Source organism: Narcine bancroftii, chromosome 4, assembly GCF_036971445.1.
Source record: "Narcine bancroftii isolate sNarBan1 chromosome 4, sNarBan1.hap1, whole genome shotgun sequence".
In the NCBI taxonomy this organism is placed as follows: Eukaryota; Metazoa; Chordata; class Chondrichthyes; order Torpediniformes; family Narcinidae; genus Narcine; species Narcine bancroftii.
The window spans coordinates 140,917,295-140,940,835 of record NC_091472.1 but is presented as its reverse complement, the minus strand read 5'-3'; positions in this window follow the sequence as shown (position 1 = coordinate 140,940,835).

Genomic DNA, 23,541 nt, shown 5'->3' with positions numbered 1-23,541 from the left:
AGGGAAAGAGAGGCACGGAAAGAGTGGAGGGGAAAGAGTGCAGGCAAAAGAGAGGCGTAGAGACAGAGGTGGGGATCAGTAGCGGGGAATCAGAGGCGGGGAATGAGAGGCAGGGAATCAGATGAAGGGAATCTGATGCAGGGAATCTGAGGAAGGGAATCGGATGCAGGGAATCTGAGGCAGGGAATCAGTAAAAAGTTATCAGAGGCAGGGTATCAGAGGCGGGGAATCAGAGGCGGGGTATCAGATGTGCATCATCAGAGGCGGGGAATCAGAGGCGGGGAATCAGAGGTGGGGTATCAGAGGCGGGGAAAGATATGTGGGGAAACGTAGGCCAGGAAAGTTGAGCGGAAAGGGAGGCAGGGAATCAGAGGCAGGGAATCAGAAGCAGGGAATCTGAGGCAGGGAATCTGAGCTGGGGAATCAGAGGCGGGGAAACAGGCGGGTAAACAGAGGTGGATAAACATAGACGGGGAATAAGAGGCGGGGAATCAGAGGCGGGGAATCAGAGGTGGGGAATCAGAGGCGGGGATTCAGAGGCGGGGAATCAGAGGCGGGGAATCAGAGGCGGGGTATCTGAGGAGGGGAATCAGAGGCGGGGAATCCGAGGCGGGGAATCAGAGGCGGGGAATCAGAGGCGGGGAATCAGAAGTGAGGAATCAGAGGTGGGGAATCAGAGGCGGGAAATCAGAGGCAGGGAATCAGAGGCGGGCAATCAGAGGTGGGGAATCAGAGGCGGGGAATCAGATGCGGGGAATCAGAGGCGTTGAATCAGAGGCGGGGAATCAGAGGCAGTGAATCAGAGACGGGGTATCTGAGGAGGGGAATCAGAGGCGGGGAATCAGAGGCGGGGAATCAGAGGCGGGGAATCAGAGGCGTGGAATCAGAGGCGGGGAATCAGAGGCGGGGAATCAGAAGTGGGGAATCAGAGGTGGGGAATCAGAGGCAGGAAATCAGAGGCAGGGAATCAGAGGTGGGCAATCAGAGGTGGGGAATCAGAGGCAGGGAATCAGATGCGGGGAATCAGAGGCGTTGAATCAGAGGCGGGGAATCAGAGGCGGGGAATCAGAGACGGGGAATCAGAAGTGGGGAAGCAGAGGTGGGGAATCAGAGGCAGGGAATCAGATGAAGGGAATCTGATGCAGGGAATCTGAGGCAGGGAATCGGATGCAGGGAATCTGAGGCAGGGAATCAGTTAAAAGTTATCAGAGGCAGGGTATCAGAGGCGGGGAATCAGAGGCGGGGTATCAGATGCGCATCATCAGAGGCGGGGAATCAGAGGCGGGGAATCAGAGCTGGGGTATCAGAGGCGGGGAAAGATATGTGGGGAAACGTAGGCCAGGAAAGTTGAGCGGAAAGGGAGGCAGGGAATCAGAGGCAGGGAATCAGAAGCAGGGAATCTGAGGCACGGAATCGGAGGTGGGGAATCAGAGGCGAGGAAACAGGCGGGTAAACAGAGGCGGGTAAACATAGACGGGGAATAAGAGGCGGGGAATGAGAGGCGGGGAATCAGAGGTGCGGAATCAGAGGCGTGGATTCAGAGGCGGGGAATCAGAGGCGGGGAATCAGATGCGGGGAATCAGAGGCGGGCAATCAGAGGTGGGGTATCTGAGGAGGGGAATCAGAGGCGGGGAATCAGAGGCGGGGAATCAGAGGCGGGGAATCAGAGGCGTGGAATCAGAGGCGGGGAATCAGAGGCGGGGAATCAGAAGTGGGGAATCAGAGGTGGGGAATCAGAGGCGGGAAATCAGATGCAGGGAATCAGAGGCGGGCAATCAGAGGTGGGGAATCAGAGGCGGGGAATCAGATGCGGGGAATCAGAGGCGTTGAATCAGAGGCGGGGAATCAGAGGCGGGGAATCAGAGACGGGGAATCAGAAGTGGGGAAGCAGAGGTGGGGAATCAGAGGCAGGGAATCAGAGGCAGGGAATCAGAGGCATGGAATCTGAGGCAGGGAATCTGAGGTGGGGAATCAGAGGAGGGAAAACAGGCGGGTAAACAGAGGCGGGTAAACATAGGCGGGGAATCAGAGGCGGGGAATCAGAGGCGGGGAATCAGAGGCGGGGAATCAGAGGCGGGGAATCAGAGGCGGGGAATCTGAGGTGGGGAATCAGATGCAGGGAATCAGAGGCGGGGAATCAGAGGTGGGGTATCAAAGGCGGGGAATCAGAGGCGGGGAATCAGAGGCGGGGAATCAGAGGCGTGGAATCAGAGGCTGGGAATCAGAGGCGGGGAATCTGAAGTGGGGAATCAGAGGTGGGAAATCAGAGGCGGGGAATCAGAGGCGGGGAATCAGAGGCAGGGAATCAGAGGCAGGGAATAAGAGGCGGCCAATCAGATGCAGGGAATCAGAGGCAGGGAATCAGAGGCAGGGAATCTGAGGTGGCGAATATGAGGTGGTGAATCAGTGGCGGGGAACAGGCGGGTAAACAGAGGCGGGGAATCAGAGGCAGGGAATCAGAGGCGGGGAATCAGAGGCAGGGAATCGGATGAAGGGAATCTGATGCAGGGAATCTGAGGCAGGGAATCTGAGGCAGGGAATCTGTGGCAGGGAATCTGATGCGGGTTATCAGAAGGGGGAAATGAGATGTGGGAAACGAGATGCAGAGTAAGAGGCACGGAAATAGAGGCAGGGAAAGAGAGGCAGGGTATCAGATGTTGGTATTCAGAGGCGTGGAATCAGAGGCGGGGAATCAGAGACACAGAAAGAGAGGCGTGGAATCAGAGGTGCGGAATCAGAGCCGGTGAATCTGAGCCGGGAAATCAGAAGCAGAGCAACAGAGGCGTTGAAACATGGGTGCGGAATCGGATGCGGGGAATCAAAGGTGGGGACTCAGAGGCAGGGTATCAGAGGCGGGTAATCAGAGGCGTGGAATCAGAGGCGGGGAATCAGAGACACAGAAAGAGAGGCCTGGAATCAGAGGTGCGTAATCAGAGCCGGTGAATCTGAGCCGGGAAATCAGAAGCAGAGCAACAGAGGCGGTGAAACATGGGTGCGGAATCGGACGCGGGGAATAAGAAGTGGGGACTCAGAGGCAGGGAATCAGAGGCAGGTTATCAGAGGCAGGGAATCAGAGGCGGCGAATAAGAGGCGAGGAATCAGAGGCGGGGAATCAGAGGCGGGGAATCAGAGGCGGGGAGTCAGAGGCGGAGAATCAGAGGCGGGCAATCAGATGCAGGGAATCAGAGGCAGGGAATCAGAGGCAGGGAATCAGAGGCAGGGAATCTGAGACAGGGAATCTGAGGCAGGGAATCTGAGGTGGGCAATCAGAGGCGGGAAAACAGGCGGGTAAACAGAGGCGGGTAAACATATGTGGGGAATCAGAGGCGGGGAATCAGAGTCGGGGAATCAGAGGCAGGGAATCTGAGGCAGGGAATCAGATGCAGGGAAACAGAGGCGGGGAATCAGAGGCGGGGTATCAGAGGCGGGGAATCAGAGGCGCGGAATCAGATGCGGGGAATCAGAGGCGTGGAATCAGAGACAGGGAATCAGAGGCGGGGAATCAGAAGTGGGGAATCAGAGGTGGTGGATCTGAGGCGGGGAATCAGAGGCGGGGAATCAGAGGCGGGGAATCAGAGGCAGGGATTCAGAGGCGGGCAATCAGATGCAGGGAATCTGAGGCAGGGAATCAGAGGCAGGGAATCAGAGGCAGGGAACCTGAGGCGGCGAATATGAGGTCTTGAATCAGAGGGGGGGAAACAGGCGGGTAAACAGAGGCGGGGAATCAGAGGCAGGGAATCAGCCGTGGGGAATCAGAGGCAGGGAATCAGATGAAGGGAATCTGATGCAGGGAATCTGAGGCAGGGTATCTGAGGCAGGGAATCTGTGGCAGGGAATCTGATGCGGGTTATCAGAAGGGGGAAATGAGATATGGGATACGAGATGCAGAGAAAGAGGCACGGAAATAGAGGGAGGAAAGAGAGGCAGGGTATCAGAGGCGGGTAATCAGAGGCGTGGAATCGGAGGTGGGGAATCAGAGACACAGAAAGAGAGGCGTGGAATCAGAGGTGCGGAATCAGAGCCGGTGAATCTGAGCCGGGAAAACAGAAGCAGAGCAACAGAGGCGGTGAAACATGGGTGCGGAATCGGACTCGGGGAATCAGAGGTGGGGACTCAGAGGCAGGGAATCAGAGGCAGGGAATCAGAGGCAGGTTATCAGAGGCAGGGAATCAGAGGCGGGGAATCATAGGCGGGAATCAGAGGCGGGGAATCAGAGGCGGGGAATCAGAGGCGGGGAATCAGAGGCGGAGAATCAGAGGCGGGCAATCAGATGCAGGAAATCAGAGGCAGGGAATCAGAGGCAGGGAATCAGAGGCAGGGAATCTGAGGCAGGGAATCAGAGGTGGGGAATCAGAGGCGGGGAATCAGAGGCAGGGAATCAGATGAAGGGAATCTGATGCAGGGAATCTGAGGCAGGGAATCTGAGGCAGGGAATCTGTGGCAGGGAATCTGATGCGGGTTATCAGAAGGGGGAAATGAGATGTGGGAAACTAGATGCAGAGAAAGAGGCACGGAAATAGAGGCAGGGAAAGAGAGGCAGGGAATCAGAGGCGGGGAATCAGAGGTGGGGAATCAGAGGCGGGGACTCAGAGGCGGGGAATCAGAGAGGGGAATCCGAGGTGGGGAATCAGAGGCAGGGAATCAGAGGCAGGGAATCAGAGGCGGGCAATCAGATGCGGCGAATCAGAGGCGTGGAATCAGAGGTGGGGAAAGAGATGTGGGGAAACGTAGGCCAGGAAAGTAGCGCGGAAAGGGATGCGGTGAATCAGAGGCAGGGAATCAGAGGCGGGGAATGAGAGGCGGGGAATCAGAGGCGTGGAATCAGAGGTGGGGAAAGAGATGTGGGGAAACAGGCGGGTAAACAGAAGCGGGTAAACATAGGTGCATAAATAGAGGCGGCGAAAGAGATGGGCGAAACATAGTGGTTGGAACTTGTATGTTGAAAATGAGGTACACAGAACAGATCAAACAGAGTTGTTGAAATTGAGGGAGGGAAAGAGAGGCACGGAAAGAGTGGAGGGGAAAGAGTGCAGGCAAAAGAGAGGCGTAGAGACAGAGGTGGGGATCAGTAGCGGGGAATCAGAGGCGGGGAATGAGAGGCAGGGAATCAGATGAAGGGAATCTGATGCAGGGAATCTGAGGAAGGGAATCGGATGCAGGGAATCTGAGGCAGGGAATCAGTAAAAAGTTATCAGAGGCAGGGTATCAGAGGCGGGGAATCAGAGGCGGGGTATCAGATGCGCATCATCAGAGGCGGGGAATCAGAGGCGGGGAATCAGAGGTGGGGTATCAGAGGCGGGGAAAGATATGTGGGGAAACGTAGGCCAGGAAAGTTGAGCGGAAAGGGAGGCAGGGAATCAGAGGCAGGGAATCAGAAGCAGGGAATCTGAGGCAGGGAATCTGAGCTGGGGAATCAGAGGCGGGGAAACAGGCGGGTAAACAGAGGTGGATAAACATAGACGGGGAATAAGAGGCGGGGAATCAGAGGCGGGGAATCAGAGGTGGGGAATCAGAGGCGGGGATTCAGAGGCGGGGAATCAGAGGCGGGGAATCAGAGGCGGGGTATCTGAGGAGGGGAATCAGAGGCGGGGAATCCGAGGCGGGGAATCAGAGGCGGGGAATCAGAGGCGTGGAATCAGAGGCGGGGAATCAGAGGCGGGGAATCAGAAGTGGGGAATCAGAGGTGGGGAATCAGAGGCGGGAAATCAGAGGCAGGGAATCAGAGGCGGGCAATCAGAGGTGGGGAATCAGAGGCGGGGAATCAGATGCGGGGAATCAGAGGCGTTGAATCAGAGGCGGGAAATCAGAGGCAGTGAATCAGAGACGGGGTATCTGAGGAGGGGAATCAGAGGCGGGGAATCAGAGGCGGGGAATCAGAGGCGGGGAATCAGAGGCGTGGAATCAGAGGCGGGGAATCAGAGGCGGGGAATCAGAAGTGGGGAATCAGAGGTGGGGAATCAGAGGCAGGAAATCAGAGGCAGGGAATCAGAGGCGGGCAATCAGAGGTGGGGAATCAGAGGCAGGGAATCAGATGCGGGGAATCAGAGGCGTTGAATCAGAGGCGGGGAATCAGAGGCGGGGAATCAGAGACGGGGAATCAGAAGTGGGGAAGCAGAGGTGGGGAATCAGAGGCAGGGAATCAGATGAAGGGAATCTGATGCAGGGAATCTGAGGCAGGGAATCGGATGCAGGGAATCTGAGGCAGGGAATCAGTTAAAAGTTATCAGAGGCAGGGTATCAGAGGCGGGGAATCAGAGGCGGGGTATCAGATGCGCATCATCAGAGGCGGGGAATCAGAGGCGGGGAATCAGAGCTGGGGTATCAGAGGCGGGGAAAGATATGTGGGGAAACGTAGGCCAGGAAAGTTGAGCGGAAAGGGAGGCAGGGAATCAGAGGCAGGGAATCAGAAGCAGGGAATCTGAGGCACGGAATCTGAGGTGGGGAATCAGAGGCGAGGAAACAGGCGGGTAAACAGAGGCGGGTAAACATAGACGGGGAATAAGAGGCGGGGAATCAGAGGCGGGGAATCAGAGGTGCGGAATCAGAGGCGTGGATTCAGAGGCGGGGAATCAGAGGCGGTGAATCAGATGCGGGGAATCAGAGGCGGGCAATCAGAGGTGGGGTATCTGAGGAGGGGAATCAGAGCGGGGAATCAGAGGCGGGGAATCAGAGGCGGGGAATCAGAGGCGTGGAATCAGAGGCGGGGAATCAGAGGCGGGGAATCAGAAGTGGGGAATCAGAGGTGGGGAATCAGAGGCGGGAAATCAGATGCAGGGAATCAGAGGCGGGCAATCAGAGGTGGGGAATCAGAGGCGGGGAATCAGATGCGGGGAATCAGAGGCGTTGAATCAGAGGCGGGGAATCAGAGGCGGGGAATCAGAGACGGGGAATCAGAAGTGGGGAAGCAGAGGTGGGGAATCAGAGGCAGGGAATCAGAGGCAGGGAATCAGAGGCATGGAATCTGAGGCAGGGAATCTGAGGTGGGGAATCAGAGGCGGGAAAACAGGCGGGTAAACAGAGGCGGGTAAACATAGGCGGGGAATCAGAGGCGGGGAATCAGAGGCGGGGAATCAGAGGCGGGGAATCAGAGGCGGGGAATCAGAGGCGGGGAATCTGAGGTGGGGAATCAGATGCAGGGAATCAGAGGCGGGGAATCAGAGGTGGGGTATCAAAGGCGGGGAATCTGAGGCGGGGAATCAGAGGCGGGGAATCAGAGGCGGGGAATCAGAGGCGTGGAATCAGAGGCTGGGAATCAGAGGCGGGGAATCTGAAGTGGGGAATCAGAGGTGGGAAATCAGAGGCGGGGAATCAGAGGCGGGGAATCAGAGGCAGGGAATCAGAGGCAGGGAATAAGAGGCGGCCAATCAGATGCAGGGAATCAGAGGCAGGGAATCAGAGGCAGGGAATCTGAGGCGGCGAATATGAGGTGGTGAATCAGTGGCGGGGAACAGGCGGGTAAACAGAGGCGGGGAATCAGAGGCAGGGAATCAGAGGCGGGGAATCAGAGGCAGGGAATCGGATGAAGGGAATCTGATGCAGGGAATCTGAGGCAGGGAATCTGAGGCAGGGAATCTGTGGCAGGGAATCTGATGCGGGTTATCAGAAGGGGGAAATGAGATGTGGGAAACGAGATGCAGAGTAAGAGGCACGGAAATAGAGGCAGGGAAAGAGAGGCAGGGTATCAGATGTTGGTATTCAGAGGCGTGGAATCAGAGGCGGGGAATCAGAGACACAGAAAGAGAGGCGTGGAATCAGAGGTGCGGAATCAGAGCCGGTGAATCTGAGCCGGGAAATCAGAAGCAGAGCAACAGAGGCGTTGAAACATGGGTGCGGAATCGGATGCGGGGAATCAAAGGTGGGGACTCAGAGGCAGGGTATCAGAGGCGGGTAATCAGAGGCGTGGAATCAGAGGCGGGGAATCAGAGACACAGAAAGAGAGGCGTGGAATCAGAGGTGCGTAATCAGAGCCGGTGAATCTGAGCCGGGAAATCAGAAGCAGAGCAACAGAGGCGGTGAAACATGGGTGCGGAATCGGACGCGGGGAATAAGAAGTGGGGACTCAGAGGCAGGGAATCAGAGGCAGGTTATCAGAGGCAGGGAATCAGAGGCGGCGAATAAGAGGCGAGGAATCAGAGGCGGGGAATCAGAGGCGGGGAATCAGAGGCGGGGAGTCAGAGGCGGAGAATCAGAGGCGGGCAATCAGATGCAGGGAATCAGAGGCAGGGAATCAGAGGCAGGGAATCAGAGGCAGGGAATCTGAGGCAGGGAATCTGAGGCAGGGAATCTGAGGTGGGCAATCAGAGGCGGGAAAACAGGCGGGTAAACAGAGGCGGGTAAACATATGTGGGGAATCAGAGGCGGGGAATCAGAGTCGGGGAATCAGAGGCAGGGAATCTGAGGCAGGGAATCAGATGCAGGGAAACAGAGGCGGGGAATCAGAGGCGGGGTATCAGAGGCGGGGAATCAGAGGCGCGGAATCAGATGCGGGGAATCAGAGGCGTGGAATCAGAGACAGGGAATCAGAGGCGGGGAATCAGAAGTGGGGAATCAGAGGTGGTGGATCTGAGGCGGGGAATCAGAGGCGGGGAATCAGAGGCGGGGAATCAGAGGCAGGGATTCAGAGGCGGGCAATCAGATGCAGGGAATCTGAGGCAGGGAATCAGAGGCAGGGAATCAGAGGCAGGGAACCTGAGGCGGCGAATATGAGGTCTTGAATCAGAGGGGGGGAAACAGGCGGGTAAACAGAGGCGGGGAATCAGAGGCAGGGAATCAGCCGTGGGGAATCAGAGGCAGGGAATCAGATGAAGGGAATCTGATGCAGGGAATCTGAGGCAGGGTATCTGAGGCAGGGAATCTGTGGCAGGGAATCTGATGCGGGTTATCAGAAGGGGGAAATGAGATATGGGATACGAGATGCAGAGAAAGAGGCACGGAAATAGAGGGAGGAAAGAGAGGCAGGGTATCAGAGGCGGGTAATCAGAGGCGTGGAATCGGAGGTGGGGAATCAGAGACACAGAAAGAGAGGCGTGGAATCAGAGGTGCGGAATCAGAGCCGGTGAATCTGAGCCGGTGTCTTGGGTAAACTTGTACCTTTCACTTTGTTCGTTTTAGATTGGTCACAGTGTTTGAGCTACCGAAAGAAAATAGAGACACACACCGAGAGCAGTTCAGTCTACACAAATGTTTATTACAAATATAAAGCAGGTTTCAAACTACAATATGCAAGCCTGCCTAATCATACTTAACAACGCCTGGACTGGTCCCAACTGCCGAAGCGAGGCAATGACGGCACACTTGTAGTAGGCTGCCGGGGCGCCGGTAGCAGCTCCTTCACCTCCCCCGACTGAGACGTTGCTCGGACTCTAGCTGTTCTTCCTTCTTGATAAGGGATGTTCCTATCCCTTGGAGAGTCTAAACTTCAGCAGCAGGACCACAGACTTTTATACCCCAAAAACGATTAATCATGCACCCACTCCCTTTAACATTTGTCAGTCAAAATCAAAGCTGAGCATACTATTCTACAATTAAAAAAGATTGATTATTATGGAACCAGGATGCTATGATATCCTGGTTTATCTCGTGGATACAAGGACTCATTAAAACTTCTTGAGCAAGACAGGTTGTGACCAATACGTCAATTTCAGAGTGTCGTATTTGACAACTGCTTTCCCTGGGCCTCACGGTGGAATTCCATTTCAAAGTGTATCTTCAGATAACTCCCCATGGCTGAGTTTAATTACATCTGCTAATCCTGAAAGTAAGGTGACCTGAATGTGGCCCCAGTGTTGTTAGTTTCAAACAAGCAAGGAAGCATCTGAGCACATGGTTTTAACCCTTCATTACATTCCACCCCTTGGTCACAATCTGTCATTTGCGAGGCCCAACCAGTATTCGAGTACAAAGAGAGCGAAAAAGAGAAATTAAAACAACAACAATTACAAAGATAAGCAATGATGTGAGCAACCAGCGGAGGATAGTGTGGCCCACTCCCCCAAATGTAGCAGTCAGCCATGAGAAAGGATTCCACCCGAAGCTCATACTGTCCATATGGGCCACAGTACCCAGACGCTGAAGCTCACGAACAGATTTGGAAACATGCTGAACAATATTAGAAACATTACTGGATACATCAGGGACATATGAGCAACATTCAGAGCCAACAACGGCGCATGTGCCACCTTGTTTTGCTAAAAGGAAATCCAGGGCCATACGGTTCTGTAAAGCCACTGTCCTAACTGCAGAAAGCTCGTGGTTAAGGTCATCCAGGCCCCGGTTGACAGATGAAAGGGCAAAGGATGTCTCATTGGCAATAGAGCTCATTAGATTATATAATTTATGAACCTCTCGGGAAAGGCGAACAACGCCGTAACCTGGGATCAGGGCGCCAAAGAAAAGTTCGGCACCTGAAAGGGCACGCCTATGCCGCAGGACAGAGGACACACGCATAAGGGAGGGATGGTTCTGTAAACGGGAAATATGATGCATGTAGGGCACAGCATATGCCAGGTAGCAGCAACCACCCCAGGTAAGGGGTAACCATGCGTAGGCGCGGGACCCACACACCCAATATGTTCCATTCATCGGGTGCTTGGAAATAAAAGAGGAATATGCTGGACAATCGCTGTATCCCAAAGCATCAGCAGACCTGTTAGGGAACTTACAGAAGCAGACAGAACCCTTCACATGTTGAGAAACGGTAAAATGGGGGGGTACCATATTATAAGGAGGGGTCGGAATATGCCATCCTTGAAAAATACCCAGAATGTCACGTATATTAAAAAACTGGGCCTCCTCAGGCGCAGTCTCAGTTTTATCAATTTCAACCCTGCCTGTGGAGGGATCAAAATATTTCCATGCAGCAACCTCCTTCCGGGTGAAAGGGATGGGGATCATGGGAATACCTGAACCGGAGTGCAAAGGGCCTATGGTACAAACCCAACAATCAGAAACATTCAATCGGTGAGCGTACGCATAGGAAACATGAAGAAAGGAATTGTCGGATAAATTTGGAGGAATGTTTGATGATGAAGGCCACCAATCCTTCACGGACCCGGAATCTGCCCACCATTTAGTTACAGACGGTGCAGAGGCATTACACGATGCAAAGTGGATACATGCACGATCATCACAGAAGTAGGGGGCGATTCCATCAGTCGGTCCATCCACAAACAAAACAAAGGAACCGTGATCGGCAATAACATATTTATACAAGCTGCACTTGAGGCGGGTGACCGAGGACTTCTTTGGTGTAACGCATTGGGCCGTGTCCCCCACAGGCAATTCCTTGGGAACGTCTTCCACATTGCAAATCCAATTACTGGCACCAAAGCAGCTGTTAAGCCAGATCAACAAGAACACAGGACAGAGAACCTGGAACAAAGAATTCTGACACAAGTCACTCACGACGCCGTAAGCGTTCAGTATTTAAACACATCAAGTCATCCTGTCCCGCAATAGCAACCCACCGAGTGTTACCCTGGGCCGGTGTCACTATTTCCCCTTTTACGGGAGGGCCACTAACTGGTGGTGCCACCCATACTTTTTGTCCGACGTTCTCTTGTTCGGGGGTGGGGGAAGGAGGCACTGACCGTTCCTCTGGAATAGGCTGTAGTTCAGAAGCGTGAAGAAGCCGATGGAAAGGTGTACCTCCCTTTAAAGGGCGATGATTCAAATTGTCGACTGCCTGCTGCAGCACATGGTACCACCCCTTCAGAGTTCCCTGTGGTGTTAACAAACGAATTTGTTCCTTCAATAAGCCGTTCATCCGTTCAACTAAACCTGCAGCCTGTGGGTAATAAGGAATATGATGAACCCATAGGATATCGTTGTCATTTGCCCAATCACAGATTGTCTTCCCGGAGAAGTGGGAACCATTATCAGACTGAATTTCCTCTGGTACATCATAACGAGAAAGTAGATGGTTTAATCCTTGAATAGTGCTGGCTTGGTCAGCTGTCTTGGTGGGAAAAGTAAAGACCAAGCCCGAAAAGGTGTCAACCATTACCAGGACGTAACGCTTACCCATACATTCTGGCAGGGGACCTATATAGTCAATTTGCCAGACGGCAGCAGAGCGAGCTCCCCTACTTATTCGGCCATGCGGACCAGGCGGAACGGTGCGGGACTTTGCTAGCTGGCAGGCTGGGCATGTACGTACGACCTCGCGGACATCATCCTGATGGACGGGTAAGGCATGGGTACGGGCCCACATAGCTGATCCCTTCTCCCCCAGGTGGCCACTCTGTTCATGCGCCCATCGAGCCAGGGGAACAGTATCGGTGCGACTGATCGTGGCAAGCTGATCTGCCACCGCATTATGTTGGGCCATGTTTGTCATCGCAGTAGTATGGGCGTCAACGTGGTATACAGTTATCTCCCGATGGTGGGAGGCATCCCACAACAGCTGCCACAGTTGTTTGCCCCATACAGGACGGTCATGTATCAGCCAGTCATTCTGCTGCCAATCAGACATCCATACCACAAGTCCATTGGCCACAGTCCAGGAATCGGTATACAGGCGGAGAGGGTGGTCATAGGGGTCTAGTGGTAGGGTGACCGCCTTCAACTCGGCATACTGACTAGAGCCACCATCCCCTTCCTCCGATAAGTGAGTTCCTGACTTGGGGTGGTATGCTACTGCCTTCCACTTCTGCTTTCCTTGCACCCACCGGCTGCTACCATCAGTAAACCAGGCATCCTCTTGTTCAGCTGGAGTGAGTGAATCATATGGTTTACCCCATTGGACTGGTGAAGGGGGTAAAGGAGGGGGCAGGGCGGGTTCAATGTCCTCACGAAGAGACGGAAGTTCAGCCACCTGTTCGTGTATGTGGCTCACCCCTTCAGGCCCACTTGTGGCGCGACTCTGAATGTACCATTTCCATTTAACAATAGAAGACTGCTGAGCCCGTCCAATCTTTAAATTAGCATCATTAGCCAGGACCCAGTTCATTATGGGGAGCACAGGTCGCAACTGAATACCTGCATCGCCCGTCATTCTTTCCGTTTCCAGCAGGGCCCAGTAACAGGCTAGTAGCTGTTGTTCAAAAGCAGAATAACGAGTGGCAGCCTCGGGCATAGTTCGTGACCAGAATCCCAGCGGGACTCGGCGACCCTCTTGTTTCTGCCAGAGGCTCCAGGATGCCACCCGATCAGTGACGGAGACCTGTAGCTCAGAGGGGGTATTTGGGATGCGGGGGGAGATGGGCAGGGCCTGAAGAATAGCCTGCTTGGCGGACTGGAATGCCCTCTCCTGATCGTCACCCCATACAAAGTCTGTTTTCTTTCGGGTAACCTTATACAGAGGGCGTAAAAGCAATACCAAGTGTGGAATATGACGTCGCCAGTATCCCAATAACCCCAGGAAACGCTGGGTCTCCTTTTTATTCGCAGGCCTGGCTAGGACTGCGATCTTATTGCGAACCTTATCAGGAATCACCTGTTCTCCAGCATGCCACTGAATACCAAGGAAAATAACCGTCTGGGACGGGCCCTGTATCTTGGTAGGGTTAATGGCCCACCCCCTCTGCATCAGGGCACCTTGGACATTCTCCATACCTTCTCGTACCATCTCTTCTGAGGCGCCTTGGATCATCACATCATCAATATAGTGGTGGATCGAGAGGGAGGGCGGCACTGGTACTGCCTCCAAATCACGAGCAATTAGGCCGTGGCAAATAGTGGGAGAGTGTACGTAGCCCTGAGGGAGGCGAGTGAAGGTATACTGGCGCCCCTTCCAGGTAAAGGCGAACTGATCCTGTGAGACTTCGTCTATAAGAATACTGAAGAAGGCGTTAGCGAGATCAATGACAGCATACCATGTTCCTGAGTTCCCAGTAGCAATGTTTTCAATAAGGGTAACAATGTCCGGAACTGCCGAAGCAAGTGGTGGGGCATGTTTATTTAAAAAACGATAATCAACCGTCATTCTCCAGGAGCCGTCCGGCTTCTGGACAGGCCAAACAGGGCTATTGAAGGGCGACGTTGCAGGCCTCACTACCCCTTCTTCTTTCAAAGCATCAATGGTGGCGGTAATCTCCTCCTGCCCTCCAGGGAGGCGATATTGCGGAATGCATACAGGTTTTGAGGGGGGTGGCACCACCACGGGATCCCACTTGGCTTGACCCACCACTAATCTTTTTGTAATAGTCCGAATTCCGAATGCAAACCCCCCTTGGCTAGTATTAAGGGCTGTACCGGTCAACATATTAATACCCAGAATACACTCGTCAGTGGCAGCTACCAACGCATGTAACCATATGGGGGAAGGGCCATCACCCACCGTGGCACGGACTTTTATTTCCTTTGCCAGGGTGATTGCCCCTCCCATTCCTTCTATTCGAAATGTGGGTCCATTCCAGAGGTCAGGGTTACCAGGAATCACCGAGTGCTCTGCACCGGTGTCAACCAAAGCCAAGTATTGTCGATCATTACCCCCACCCCAGTGAATTGTTAATGGTATGTAGGGCCGCGGATCCCCGTGTGTGCGCCGTGTCTCGATGGAATAGACACGGGAATCCTGCCCACACCTTCAGGCTTCAGAAGGGTTCGGGGGTTTCCAGGACCACATGCTATGGTTATCCTTAAGAGCCTGTTTAACCCATTGTTGTACCTCATCACGGGTAACTGGGGCAGGAGAAGCCGACTCAACAGAAGCAGCAGTGGGAGCAGAAGGCACAGCTGGGCCGGGAGGACCCAGCATCTGGGGATGATGTTCCCCTGCCTTCCTCTTATAAAGGGCATACAAGACTGCAGTAGGTTTCCCATCAATATCACTTTTAGGTACGCCTAACTTTAACAAAGTTAGAAAAAGCTCTTTTCTGGTCAGTCCATTATTAACAGCAGCCCCTCTCCTTTCATCCTGTCTGTCTGCTTTAACCTGGGTTGTACGTGAGTGGATTTTACCTCCCAACTCCAGTTCTTGGAGTCCAGATAGGGCGAGCACTGCCTCAGATACGAGGTGCCCAATTAGCGGACTAGTTACAGACAGGACCAGTCCCCGTATAGTAGGTTGGGCTGAACGAACCAATCGGGTATGCATTCCAGCTGTGAATAATTCTTCATCAGGGCTCCCCCCATGCATCCACAGCCTCAGGCGCCCCGCATACAGAGCAGAGGCCACGGCCTGTTGGCGAATCACTGCTATACCCTCCTCTGGTGTGCCCCAATGGTTCTGCAAATGCAGATCCCAATCTACTGATGACGGATACACCCGTAACAGGGCTTCTCCTATAGTAACAAGTAAATAGTCTACATCTCTCCTTCTGCCACGTAATTCGGCAGTGACTCGAATATCAGTAGTTAATGATCCTAACCCCAACAATTCCTCAGGGGTCAGATATATGCTACTTCCCCCTTGCTCCCAAACCCGCAGAAGCCAGGCCGCCAAAGTTTCTCCTGTCTTTTGCCTAAAACGATCTCCAATGGCGGCCAGCTCTTTTATAGTAAAGTCACGTATTGTTGTTGACTGCTCCCGACCCCTGTTACCACTCTGGCACATGGGAGGCTGCTGAGACCATCCCGTTGAGGGGGGAGCCCACCTAGCATAAGCAGGGGTTTGGGAGCCTTCCCCTGGGTCCGCCTGGGAGATCGGAGCACCGGTCCCTTCAGTTTCTACACTTACATCATCCCCCCTCTCTCCTTCATCTGCTTGGACAGTCCGCTGCCTTACGGGGCGGGCTTGAACAGCGGAGGGAGAGGGGAGTATGCCAGGCACATGCCGGAGGGTATCTGCATTATTACCATTATCATCATACCAGATATTCCCGTCCCAATCATCAATTACATCAGGATCATTGCCATTCCTTATCATGGCACGAATACGGTGTGGATCAGGTTCTACCCCTTGCTTTTCCTTATTCGCACAGAGCTGTTGCCGGAGTTTAATATTACGGCAAATTGTTTGAACATGCTTATCCTCCCATTCTTTGGCTCGATCCTGACTGGTGCTAACAATTTCGCTCATCATCGAGCAGCGCTGTCGCAGAGTCTCTACTTCCTCCTCTAGTTGTTTTCTCTTATGCTCAGACTTTACCTGCTGCTGAACTAATTCAACTTCACGCTGAACGGAGCGGCGTAAGGCTGTGGCCAGCAGCCAAAAACCGTCTGTCAGCGTCCCCCGTTTTTTTGGAAATTTACTTTCTCGGAGGAGAGTGGCAACCCGCTCTCCCAGAGGCACACTTAAGGGTTCTAACCTTTCATCCCAACTGATGGGTGGTCCCAACAAAGACAGGGTATTAGCCAGCATGCCAAACCCATCATCTTTGGAAGTCCATCCCGGAATCAAAAACTGCTCAGGGCTCACCTCTTTCTTTCGGCGAAACATCTTGAGACCAACCCTGCTCGCTGCGCCAATTGTCTTGGGTAAACTTGTACCTTTCACTTTGTTCGTTTTAGATTGGTCACAGTGTTTGAGCTACCGAAAGAAAATAGAGACACACACCGAGAGCAGTTCAGTCTACACAAATGTTTATTACAAATATAAAGCAGGTTTCAAACTACAATATGCAAGCCTGCCTAATCATACTTAACAACGCCTGGACTGGTCCCAACTGCCGAAGCGAGGCAATGACGGCACACTTGTAGTAGGCTGCCGGGGCGCCGGTAGCAGCTCCTTCACCTCCCCCGACTGAGACGTTGCTCGGACTCTAGCTGTTCTTCCTTCTTGATAAGGGATGTTCCTATCCCTTGGAGAGTCTAAACTTCAGCAGCAGGACCACAGACTTTTATACCCCAAAAACGATTAATCATGCACCCACTCCCTTTAACATTTGTCAGTCAAAATCAAAGCTGAGCATACTATTCTACAATTAAAAAAGATTAATTATTATGGAGCAGGATGCTATAATATCCTGGTTTATCTCGTAGATACAAAGACTTATTGAAACTTCTAAGGCTTTAGCAATACCGTGCCATCCTGCGTTTAGGGGAGAACAATTAATCATGCACCCACTCCCTCTAACATTTGTCAGTCAAAATCAAAGCTGAGCATACTATTCTACAATTAAAAAAGATTGATTATTATAAAAAAGATTGATTATTATGGAACCAGGATGCTATGATATCCTGGTTTATCTCGTGGATACAAGGACTCATTAAAACTTCTTGAGCAAGACAGGTTGTGACCAATACGTCAATTTCAGAGTGTCGTATTTGACAACTGCTTTCCCTGGGCCTCACGGTGGAATTCCATTTCAAAGTGTATCTTCAGATAACTCCCCATGGCTGAGTTTAATTACATCTGCTAATCCTGAAAGTAAGGTGACCTGAATGTGGCCCCAGTGTTGTTAGTTTCAAACAAGCAAGGAAGCATCTGAGCACATGGTTTTAACCCTTCATTACAGCCGGGAAAACAGAAGCAGAGCAACAGAGGCGGTGAAACATGGGTGCGGAATCGGACTCGGGGAATCAGAGGTGGGGACTCAGAGGCAGGGAATCAGAGGCAGGGAATCAGAGGCAGGTTATCAGAGGCAGGGAATCAGTGGCGGGGAATCAGAGGCGGGGAATCAGAGGCGGGGAATCAGAGGCGGAGAATCAGAGGCGGGCAATCAGATGCAGGAAATCAGAGGCAGGGAATCAGAGGCAGGGAATCAGAGGCAGGGAATCTGAGGCAGGGAATCAGAGGTGGGGAATCAGAGGCGGGGAATCAGAGGCAGGGAATCAGATGAAGGGAATCTGATGCAGGGAATCTGAGGCAGGGAATCTGAGGCAGGGAATCTGTGGCAGGGAATCTGATGCGGGTTATCAGAAGGGGGAAATGAGATGTGGGAAACTAGATGCAGAGAAAGAGGCACGGAAATAGAGGCAGGGAAAGAGAGGCAGGGAATCAGAGGCGGGGAATCAGAGGTGGGGAATCAGAGGCGGGGACTCAGAGGCGGGGAATCAGAGAGGGGAATCCGAGGTGGGGAATCAGAGGCAGGGAATCAGAGGCAGGGAATCAGAGGCGGGCAATCAGATGCGGCGAATCAGAGGCGTGGAATCAGAGGTTGGGAAAGAGATGTGGGGAAACGTAGGCCAGGAAAGTAGCGCGGAAAGGGATGCGGTGAATCAGAGGCAGGGAATCAGAGGCGGGGAATGAGAGGCGGGGAATCAGAGGCATGGAATCAGAGGTGGGGAAAGAGATGTGGGGAAACAGGCGGGTAAACAGAAGCGGGTAAACATAGGTGCATAAATAGAGGCGGCGAAAGAGATGGGCGAAACATAGTGGTTGGAACTTGTATGTTGAAAATGAGGTACACAGAACAGATCAAACAGAGTTGTTGAAATTGAGGGAGGGAAAGAGAGGCACGGAAAGAGTGGAGGGGAAAGAGTGCAGGCAAAAGAGAGGCGTAGAGACAGAGGTGGGGATCAGTAGCGGGGAATCAGAGGCGGGGAATGAGAGGCAGGGAATCAGATGAAGGGAATCTGATGCAGGGAATCTGAGGAAGGGAATCGGATGCAGGGAATCTGAGGCAGGGAATCAGTAAAAAGTTATCAGAGGCAGGGTATCAGAGGCGGGGAATCAGAGGCGGGGTATCAGATGCGCATCATCAGAGGCGGGGAATCAGAGGCGGGGAATCAGAGGTGGGGTATCAGAGGCGGGGAAAGATATGTGGGGAAACGTAGGCCAGGAAAGTTGAGCGGAAAGGGAGGCAGGGAATCAGAGGCAGGGAATCAGAAGCAGGGAATCTGAGGCAGGGAATCTGAGCTGGGGAATCAGAGGCGGGGAAACAGGCGGGTAAACAGAGGTGGATAAACATAGACGGGGAATAAGAGGCGGGGAATCAGAGGCGGGGAATCAGAGGTGGGGAATCAGAGGCGGGGATTCAGAGGCGGGGAATCAGAGGCGGGGAATCAGAGGCGGGGTATCTGAGGAGGGGAATCAGAGGCGGGGAATCCGAGGCGGGGAATCAGAGGCGGGGAATCAGAGGCGTGGAATCAGAGGCGGGGAATCAGAGGCGGGGAATCAGAAGTGGGGAATCAGAGGTGGGGAATCAGAGGCGGGAAATCAGAGGCAGGGAATCAGAGGCGGGCAATCAGAGGTGGGGAATCAGAGGCGGGGAATCAGATGCGGGGAATCAGAGGCGTTGAATCAGAGGCGGGAAATCAGAGGCAGTGAATCAGAGACGGGGTATCTGAGGAGGGGAATCAGAGGCGGGGAATCAGAGGCGGGGAATCAGAGGCGGGGAATCAGAGGCGTGGAATCAGAGGCGGGGAATCAGAGGCGGGGAATCAGAAGTGGGGAATCAGAGGTGGGGAATCAGAGGCAGGAAATCAGAGGCAGGGAATCAGAGGCGGGCAATCAGAGGTGGGGAATCAGAGGCAGGGAATCAGATGCGGGGAATCAGAGGCGTTGAATCAGAGGCGGGGAATCAGAGGCGGGGAATCAGAGACGGGGAATCAGAAGTGGGGAAGCAGAGGTGGGGAATCAGAGGCAGGGAATCAGATGAAGGGAATCTGATGCAGGGAATCTGAGGCAGGGAATCGGATGCAGGGAATCTGAGGCAGGGAATCAGTTAAAAGTTATCAGAGGCAGGGTATCAGAGGCGGGGAATCAGAGGCGGGGTATCAGATGCGCATCATCAGAGGCGGGGAATCAGAGGCGGGGAATCAGAGCTGGGGTATCAGAGGCGGGGAAAGATATGTGGGGAAACGTAGGCCAGGAAAGTTGAGCGGAAAGGGAGGCAGGGAATCAGAGGCAGGGAATCAGAAGCAGGGAATCTGAGGCACGGAATCTGAGGTGGGGAATCAGAGGCGAGGAAACAGGCGGGTAAACAGAGGCGGGTAAACATAGACGGGGAATAAGAGGCGGGGAATCAGAGGCGGGGAATCAGAGGTGCGGAATCAGAGGCGTGGATTCAGAGGCGGGGAATCAGAGGCGGTGAATCAGATGCGGGGAATCAGAGGCGGGCAATCAGAGGTGGGGTATCTGAGGAGGGGAATCAGAGCGGGGAATCAGAGGCGGGGAATCAGAGGCGGGGAATCAGAGGCGTGGAATCAGAGGCGGGGAATCAGAGGCGGGGAATCAGAAGTGGGGAATCAGAGGTGGGGAATCAGAGGCGGGAAATCAGATGCAGGGAATCAGAGGCGGGCAATCAGAGGTGGGGAATCAGAGGCGGGGAATCAGATGCGGGGAATCAGAGGCGTTGAATCAGAGGCGGGGAATCAGAGGCGGGGAATCAGAGACGGGGAATCAGAAGTGGGGAAGCAGAGGTGGGGAATCAGAGGCAGGGAATCAGAGGCAGGGAATCAGAGGCATGGAATCTGAGGCAGGGAATCTGAGGTGGGGAATCAGAGGCGGGAAAACAGGCGGGTAAACAGAGGCGGGTAAACATAGGCGGGGAATCAGAGGCGGGGAATCAGAGGCGGGGAATCAGAGGCGGGGAATCAGAGGCGGGGAATCAGAGGCGGGGAATCTGAGGTGGGGAATCAGATGCAGGGAATCAGAGGCGGGGAATCAGAGGTGGGGTATCAAAGGCGGGGAATCTGAGGCGGGGAATCAGAGGCGGGGAATCAGAGGCGTGGAATCAGAGGCGGGGAATCAGAGGCGGGGAATCTGAAGTGGGGAATCAGAGGTGGGAAATCAGAGGCGGGGAATCAGAGGCGGGGAATCAGAGGCGGGGAATCAGAGGCAGGGAATCAGAGGCGGCCAATCAGATGCAGGGAATCAGAGGCAGGGAATCAGAGGCAGGGAATCTGAGGCGGCGAATATGAGGTGGTGAATCAGTGGCGGGGAACAGGCGGGTAAACAGAGGCGGGGAATCAGAGGCAGGGAATCAGAGGTGGGGAATCAGAGGCAGGGAATCGGATGAAGGGAATCTGATGCAGGGAATCTGAGGCAGGGAATCTGAGGCAGGGAATCTGTGGCAGGGAATCTGATGCGGGTTATCAGAAGGGGGAAATGAGATGTGGGAAACGAGATGCAGAGTAAGAGGCACGGAAATAGAGGCAGGGAAAGAGAGGCAGGGTATCAGATGTTGGTATTCAGAGGTGTGGGATCAGAGGCGGGGAATCAGAGACACAGAAAGAGAGGCGTGGAATCAGAGGTGCGGAATCAGAGCCGGTGAACCTGAGCCGGGAAATCAGAAGCAGAGCAACCGAGGCGGTGAAACATGGGTGCGGAATCGGACGCGGGGAATAAGAAGTGGGGACTCAGAGGCAGGGAATCAGAGGCAGGTTATCAGAGGCAGGGAATCAGAGGCGGGGAGTCAGAGGCGGAGAATCAGAGGCGGGCAATCAGATGCAGGGAATCAGAGGCAGGGAATCAGAGGCAGAGAATCAGAGGCAGGGAATCTGAGGCAGGGACTCAGAGGTGGGGATTCAGAGGCGGGGAATCTGAGGCAGGGAATCAGATGAAGGGAATCTGATGCAGGGAATCTGAGGCAGGGAATCTGAGGCAGGGAATCTGTGGCAGGGAATCTTATGCGGGTTATCAGAAGGGGGAAATGAGATGTGGGAAACGAGTTGCAGAGAAAGAGGCACGGAAATAGAGGCAGGGAATCAGAGGCGGGGAATCAGAGGCAGGGAATCAGAGGCGGGGAATCAGAGGCGGGGAATCAGAGGCGGGGAATCAGAGGCGGGGAATCAGAGGCGGGGAATCAGAGGCAGGGAATCAGAGGCGGGCAATCAGAGGCGGCGAATCAGAGGCGTGGAATCAGAGGAGGGGAAAGGGATGTGGGGAAACGTAGGCCAGGAAGGTTGCGTGGAAAGGGAGGCGGTGAATCAGAGGCAGGGAATCAGAGGCGGGGAATCAGAGGTGGGGAATCAGAGGCGGGGAATTAGAGGCAGGGAATCAGAGGCGTGCAATCAGAGGCGGCGAATCAGAGGCGTGGAATCAGAGGTGGGGAAAGAGATGTGGGGAAACGTACGCCAGGAAAGTTGCGTGGAAAGGGAGGCGGTGAATCAGAGGCTGGGAATCAGAGGCGGGGAATGAGAGGCGGGGAATCAGAGGCGTGGAATCAGAGGTGGGGAAAGAGATGTGGGGAAACAGGCGGGTAAACAGAAGCGGGTAAACATAGGTGCATAAATAGAGGCGGCGAAAGAGATGGGCGAAACATAGTGGTTGGAACTTGTATGTTGAAAATGAGGTACACAGAACAGATCAAACAGAGTTGTTGAAATTGAGGGAGGGAAAGAGAGGCACGGAAAGAGTGGAGGGGAAAGAGTGCAGGCAAAAGAGAGGCGTAGAGACAGAGGTGGGGAATCAGAGGCTGGGAATCAGAGGCGGGGAATCAGAGGCAGGGAATCAGATGAAGGGAATCTGATGTAGGGAATTTGAGGCTGGGAATCTGAGGCAGGGAATCGGAGGCAGGGAATCTGAGGCAGGGAATCAGTAAAAAGTTATCAGAGGCAGGGTATAAGAGGAGGGGAATCAGAGGCGGGGTATCAGATGCGGGTCATCAGAGGCGGGGAATCAGAGGCGGGGAATCAGAGGCGGGGTATCAGAGGTGGGGAAAGATATGTGGGGAAACGTAGGCCAGGAAAGTTGAGCGGAAAGGGAGGCAGTGAATTAGAGGTGGGGAATCAGACGCGGGGAATCAGAGGCGGGGAATCAGAGGCAGGGAATCAGAGGCGGGGAATCAGAGGCGGGTAAACATAGGCGGGGAATCAGAGGAGGGAATCAGAGGTGGGGAATCAGAGGCGGGTAAACATAGACGGGGAATCAGAGGAGGGAATCAGAGGCGGGGAATCAGAGGCGGGGAATCAGAGGCGGGGAATCAGAGGCGGGGAATCAGATGTGGGGAATCAGAGGCGGGGAATCAGAGGCGGGGTATCAGAGGAGGGGAATCAGAGGTGGGGAATCAGAGGCGGGGAATCAGAAGTGGGGAATCAGAGGCGGGGTATCAGAGGAGGGGAATCAGAGGCGGGGAATCAGAGCCGGGAAATCAGAGGCGGGGAATCTGAGGCGGGGAATCAGATGCAGGGAATCAGATGCGGGGAATCAGAGGCGCGGTATCAGAGGCGGGAATGAGAGGCGGGGAATGAGAGGCGGGAAATCAGAGGCGTGGAATCAGAGGTGGGGAAAGAGATGTGGGGAAACAGGTGGGTAAACAGAAGCGGGTAAACATAGGTGGATAAATAGAGGCGGCGAAAGAGATGGGCGAAACATAGTGGTTGGAACTTGTATGTTGAAAATGAGGTACACAGAACAGATCAAACAGAGTTGTTGAAATTGAGGGAGGGAAAGAGAGGCACGGAAAGAGGGGAGGGGAAAGAGTGCAGGCAAAAGAGAGGCGTAGAGACAGAGGTGGGGAATCAGAGGCTGGGAATCAGAGGCGGGGAATCAGAGGCAGGGAATCAGATGAAGGGAATCTGATGCAGGGAATTTGAGGCTGGGAATCTGAGGCAGGGAATCAGTAAAAAGTTATCAGAGGCAGGGTATCAGAGGCGGGGAATCAGAGGAGGGGTATCAGAGGCGGGGAAAGATATGTGGGGAAACGTAGGCCAGGAAAGTTGAGCGTAAAGGGAGGCAGTGAATCAGAGGTGGGGAATCAGACGCGGGGAATCAGAGGCGGGGAATCAGAGGCAGGTAATCAGAGGCGGGGAATCAGAGGTGGGTAAACATAG